Raw genomic sequence first — 6031 nt, 5'->3', positions numbered from 1 at the left:
TATTTAGGAGGTACACCATCGTCCACACAGAGTAGGTCGGTATTTAGGAGGTACACCATCGTCCACATAGAGTAGGTCAATATTTAGGAGGTACACCATCGTCCACACAGAGTAGGTCGGTATTTAGGAGGTACACCATCGTCCACACAGAGAAGGTCAATATTTAGGAGGTTCACCATCGTCCACACAGAGTAGGTTGGTATTTAGGAGGTACACCACTGCGATCCTGACTGCCACACCCTTGTCTACTACCGCGATCCTGACTGCCACATCCCTGTCTACTACCGCGATCCTGACTGCCACATCCCTGTCAACTACCACGATCCTGACTGCTGCATCCCTCTCTACTTACACGATCCTGACTGCCACATCCCTGTCTACTACTTCGATCAAGACTGCCACACCCCTGTCTACTACCGCGATCATCCCTGCCACATCCCTGTCTCCCTGTCAACTACCACGACCCCGACTGCTGCATCCCTCTCTAAGAGTAGGTCAATATTTAGGAGGTTCACCATCGTCCACACAGAGAAGGTCAATATTTAGGAGGTTCACCATCGTCCACACAGAGAAGGTCAATATTTAGGAGGTTCACCATCGTCCACACAGAGAAGGTCAATATTTAGGAGGTACACCACTGCGATCCTGACTGCCACATCACTGTCTACTACCACGATCCTGACTGCCACATCCCTGTCTACTACTTCGATCAACACTGCCACATCCCTGTCTACTACCGCGATCCTGACTGCCATAACCCTGTCGACTACCGCAATCCTGACTGCCATATCCCTGTCGACTACCGCAATCCTGACTGCCACGTCCCTGTCTACTACCGCAATCCTGACTGCCGCATCCCTGTCTACTACCACGATCCTGACTGCCGCATCCCTGTCTACTACCACGATCCTGACTGCCACATCCCTGTCTACTACTTCGATCAAGACTGCCACATCTCTGTCTACTACCACGATCCTTATTGCCACATCTCTGTCTACTACCACGATCCTGACTGCCACATCATTGTCTACTACCGCGATCCTGACTGTCACATCCCTGTCTACTATACTGCTATCCTGACTGCCACATCCCTGTCTACTACCACGATCCTGACTGCCGCATCCCTGTCTACTACCGCGATCCTGACTGCCACATCCCTGTCTACTACCGCGATCCTGACTGCCACATCCCTGTCTTCTACCACGATCCTGACTGCCACATCCCTGTCTACTATACTGCTATCCTGACTGCCACATCACTGTCTACTACCGCGATCCTGACTGTCACATCCCTGTCTACTATATTGCTTTCCTGACTGCCACATCCCTGTCTACTACTTCGATCAAGACTGCCACATCCCTGTCTACTATACTGCTATCCTGACTGCCACATCCCTGTCTACAACCACGATCCTGACTGCCACATCCCTGTCTACTACCACGATCCTGACTGTCACATCCCTGTCTTCTACCGCGATCCTGACTGCCACATCCCTGTCTTCTACCACGATCCTGACTGCCACATCACTGTCTACTACCGCGATCCTGACTGCCATATCCCTGTCGACTACCGCAATCCTGACTGCCATATCCTTGTCGACTACCGCAATCCTGACTACCACATCTCTATCTACTACCACGATCCTTATTGCCACATCTCTGTCTACTACCACGATCCTGACTGCCACATCACTGTCTACTACCGCGATCCTGACTGTCACATCCCTGTCTACTACCACGATCCTGACTGTCACATCCCTGTCTTCTACCGCGATCCTGACTGCCACATCCCTACCTACTACCGCGATCCTGACTGCCACATCCCTGTCTACTACCACGATCCTGACTGCCACTTCCCTTTCTACTACCGCGATCCTGACTGCCACATCCCTGTCTACTACCACAATCCTGACTGCCACATCTCTGTCTACTACCACGATCCTTATTGCCACATCCTTGTCTGCTACCACGATCCTGACTGCCACATCACTGTCTACTACCACGATCCTGACTGCCACATCTCTGTCTACTACCACGATCCTGACTGCCACATCCCTGTCTACTACCGCGATCCTGACTGCCACATCCCTGTCTACTACCACGATCCTGACTGTCACATCTCTGTCTACTACCAAGATCCTTATTGCCACATCCCTTTCTACTACCACGATCCTGACTGTCACATCACTGTCTACTACCGCGATCCTGACTGTCACATCACTGTCTACTACCACGATCCTTATTGCCACTTCCTTGTCTACTACCACGATCCTTACTGCCACATCTCTGTCTACTACCACGATCCTGACTGCCACATCCCTGTCTACTACCACGATCCTTATTGCCACTTCCTTGTCTACTACCACGATCCTTACTGCCACATCTCTGTCTACTACCACGATCCTGACTGCCACATCTCTGTCTACTACCACGATCCTGACTGCCAAATCCCTGTCTACTACCACGATCCTGACTGCTACATCCCTGTCTACTACTGCGATCCTGACTGCCACATCCCTGTCTACTACCACGATCCTGACTGTCACATCCCTGTCCACTGCCGCGATCCTGACTGCCACATCTCTGTCTACTACCACAATCCTGACTGCCAAATCCCTGTCTACTACCACGATCCTGACTGCCACATCCCTGTCTACTACTCCGATCCTGACTGCCACATCCCTGTCTACTACTTCGATCAACACTGCCACATCCCTGTCTACTACCGCGATCCTGACTGCCACATCACTGTCTACTACCGCGATCCTGACTGCCACATCCCTGTCTACTACCACAATCCTGACTGCCACATCGAAGATGTCTAGGCAATTGATGTTTACTTAATTATTTTGTATCATAGAATAAGACCCATGTGTGATGTTTCCTTCCACATCTTGTTTGTTACAATTGTGGATTAACATCATGCTTCATATTTTCTAGAATTGTTTTGCCCTTTTTGTTGTTGTGAAGTATATACGACCATCATGCTGTGTAGTGACGTAATCTTATATAGGTCTTACTTGGTTGTGGTATGCTCTTTCCTCTACCAGATTCTGACAGCGTTTTAAAGTTCTTCTAGATAAGCTGCTGTTGTATATTTGTTGATTTCCGGTTGCTGGCTACTCCTAGGTAGAGATGGTGCTATGTGATCCTCTATTAATGTGTTCTTCTCCTCTGATATATATATCCCTGCGTTATGTTCTTCTCCTCTGATATATATATCCCTGCGTTATGTTCTTCTCCTCTGATATATATATCCCTGCGTTATGTTCTTCTCCTCTGATATATATATCCCTGCGTTATGTTCTTCTCCTCTGATATATATATCCCTGCGTTATGTTCTTTGCCAGCATGATGACGGGTTCCTACACGTTAAATATCATTTTCAAGGTTTTTGCTAAGTTGCATAATATGCTGGGGTTCTGTTGTAGTTTGTTGTAGCTAGACTAGATACATATTCTGGTGTATTTATGGCTGTTTGAATAATGTAATGTTCAACAAATATAATGTATTGTCTTTACACCATTCTGAGCTGGACCCACTCCCCACAGAGCTTGCCTCCTCCTCACAAGACAGCTGACAAGCCGACCAATACCCGCAATAACACCAATAGAAAATCACAAATTAAAAGATTGTCTAAAATCTGTAATAAATCCATGAATCAACTCTAGAATAGATATATTCAAATCAAACTTTTTGATATCCATACAGAACAGCTTGAATATTAAAGAGGAAAACTAGTAACGCAGAGCAAATAGTGAAACTATAGAGAGGATAATGTAAGACCTGTGATGGTTACCTCAGTCGGCTAACCACCCTTACAGTCAGTGCTATTAGTTAAATAAGAAGTAAATACATCCGAATTCAACTAGCATTGTTGTTGCATTTATATTTCAATACATTTTATTGTACAAAAAAAAATGCACAATTGGATGCGACAACAGGCTTAGCCTATATAAGTCTTCTCCTATCCGGTATAGATTGACAAGAAGCATAGATTTAGTACATAGATCAACAAGACACACTCATATACACTTACAAACATATAGGCTAGAACATTCAACCAAGTTACAAATATAAGAAAGAAAAGAAACATTATTTGATGACATTTGAAAACTCATAATATACTTTCTTAGCAAATCATATAGATGTTTGTACACTCAGACCGCACACCATAACACACATACACACACACCCTCACATACACACATAATAAATATGCATTCACACACACACAATCCCTTACTCAAAAGCATAATAATTAAATAACTTCTAAAAATTATATAATAAATATATATATATATACATATAAATAAATATAAGTATAAGAGGCAATGAAAACAGTCCTAATTCTAATTAAATCTGTTAGTAGCAGAAATGTATTGTTGAACTTTTGAGAGAATAAATAAATTATCATCAGTAGAAAGATAAGCATTACTAGATGTAAGTAGATCAACAGATGAATATCCAAAATGATTAGTGATGTCATTTAGTTAGTATAAAGTGGACAGAAGAAGAAATAATGTTCAGCATTTTCACAAGATGCGCCACAAGAGCAAGATGGATCAACTATCAAGTGATCATTGCATTTATCAAAATTTAATTTGCTAGCATTATTACGTAATTGACACAATAATATATTTAGTTTTCTTGGATTACAGGTGATGAAGTCATCAGAAATGTTCCTGGGAGGTGTTTAAATTTTGTTAATTTTCTTTTTAAATGAATTAATAGTCAGAGAAGAATGATGATGTCAAATAAATAATCAGGTGTTAAGTAATTGATGATTTCGAACATTAAGACAAGTTTATGCTTATTCCGCTGATCTTTTAATTTTTCAAAACCTGTTTCATAGTATAATTTCTGATGAGATGTACCACTTCTAAGGCCAGTTACAATTTTCATTGCTTCAATTTGAACGGATTCCAGTAGTTTTTCTACCCCAATATTACAATTACCCCAGACAGAAGAGGCATATTCTAAAGTAGGACGAATGAAGCAGAGAGATAGTAATTCTAAAGATTTCCTATCAATTTTATGTTTTAGCATACGTAGAATATTTAATCTTTTACATGATGTATCATAAATATATTTAACATGATCACCCCAAGAACCATTATTATTAAATACTACGCCAAGATGTTTATGAGAATTATTTTCGTGAATTATCTGATTATCAAATGTAAGTAATGGATGCTGTCTATTTTTCTTAGTTACAGTTAATGCAATAGTTTTTTATGATTAAAATTGATTTTCCAGAGTTTTGCCCAATTATTGATGGATTCAAGATCATCCTTAAGTTCTTCTGCTGGAGAAGTTACATCTGTGTCAACAATTACACAAAGAGAAGTATCATCAGCAAAAAGATTTAAATTAGTAAATAACATTGATTTCAGTAATATCATTAATGAATATAAGAAATAAAAAGGGACTAAGAACAGAACCTTGTGGTACCCCAGCAGAAATTGATTTAAAATTAGAAGCATAACCTTAAAAAATAACACGTTGTTTATTGTCAGATAAGTAACTTTCAACCCATTTAAAAAGATTACCAGAGATACCATATGTTTTAAGTTTATAAAGAAGTCCTTTATGTCATACCCTATCGAATGCTTTGCTAATATCACAGAAAACTAATCATATATCTTTACCTTTGTCTAATTTTTGAATAATTGAATCGTATATAGAAGTTATCTGATTGACTGTAGAATCCCTGCGTTGAAACCCAGACTGGTTCTCACTAATGATATGGTGTTTAGTTATAAAATTAAACACATGTTTAAATACTATCTTTTCTAAAACGTTACTTACACAGGAAGTGATAGCAATAGGTCTATAGTTACTAGGATCATCCACAGCACCCTTACCTCTATATAAAACATTAACATTGGAGGATTTTCAAGACTGTGGAATCTTACCAGACGTGATAGTTTTCTGAAAGAGTATTTTTAGAGGTGTTACTATAGAAGGCAGAAGATTTTTAATTATTTTAGGTGAAACATTGTCAGGCCCAGCAGGTTTATTGACTTTAA

At 41.1% G+C, this 6031-nt stretch overlaps 1 protein-coding gene and 1 long non-coding RNA gene across 3 annotated transcripts in view; both read left to right on the top strand.

The window, feature by feature from the left end:
• LOC110454274 overlaps positions 1–215 on the top strand; it is a 6399-nt gene extending 6184 nt beyond the window's left edge. The window contains exon 3 of the long non-coding RNA XR_002463360.1: positions 11–215. This is a non-coding gene — a long non-coding RNA (uncharacterized LOC110454274). The remainder of the gene's footprint in view (positions 1–10) is intronic.
• LOC110454273 (monocarboxylate transporter 9-like) overlaps positions 1–6031 on the top strand; it is a 48669-nt gene that overhangs the window by 6608 nt on the left and 36030 nt on the right. The gene's annotated exons all lie outside the window — the stretch shown is intronic.

This window comes from Mizuhopecten yessoensis, unplaced genomic scaffold (genome assembly GCF_002113885.1).
Source record: "Mizuhopecten yessoensis strain PY_sf001 unplaced genomic scaffold, ASM211388v2 scaffold7743, whole genome shotgun sequence".
NCBI lineage: Eukaryota > Metazoa > Mollusca > Bivalvia > Pectinida > Pectinidae > Mizuhopecten > Mizuhopecten yessoensis.
Note: the sequence above shows the minus strand (reverse complement) of the source record. Positions and strands in the feature narration are given on the sequence as shown.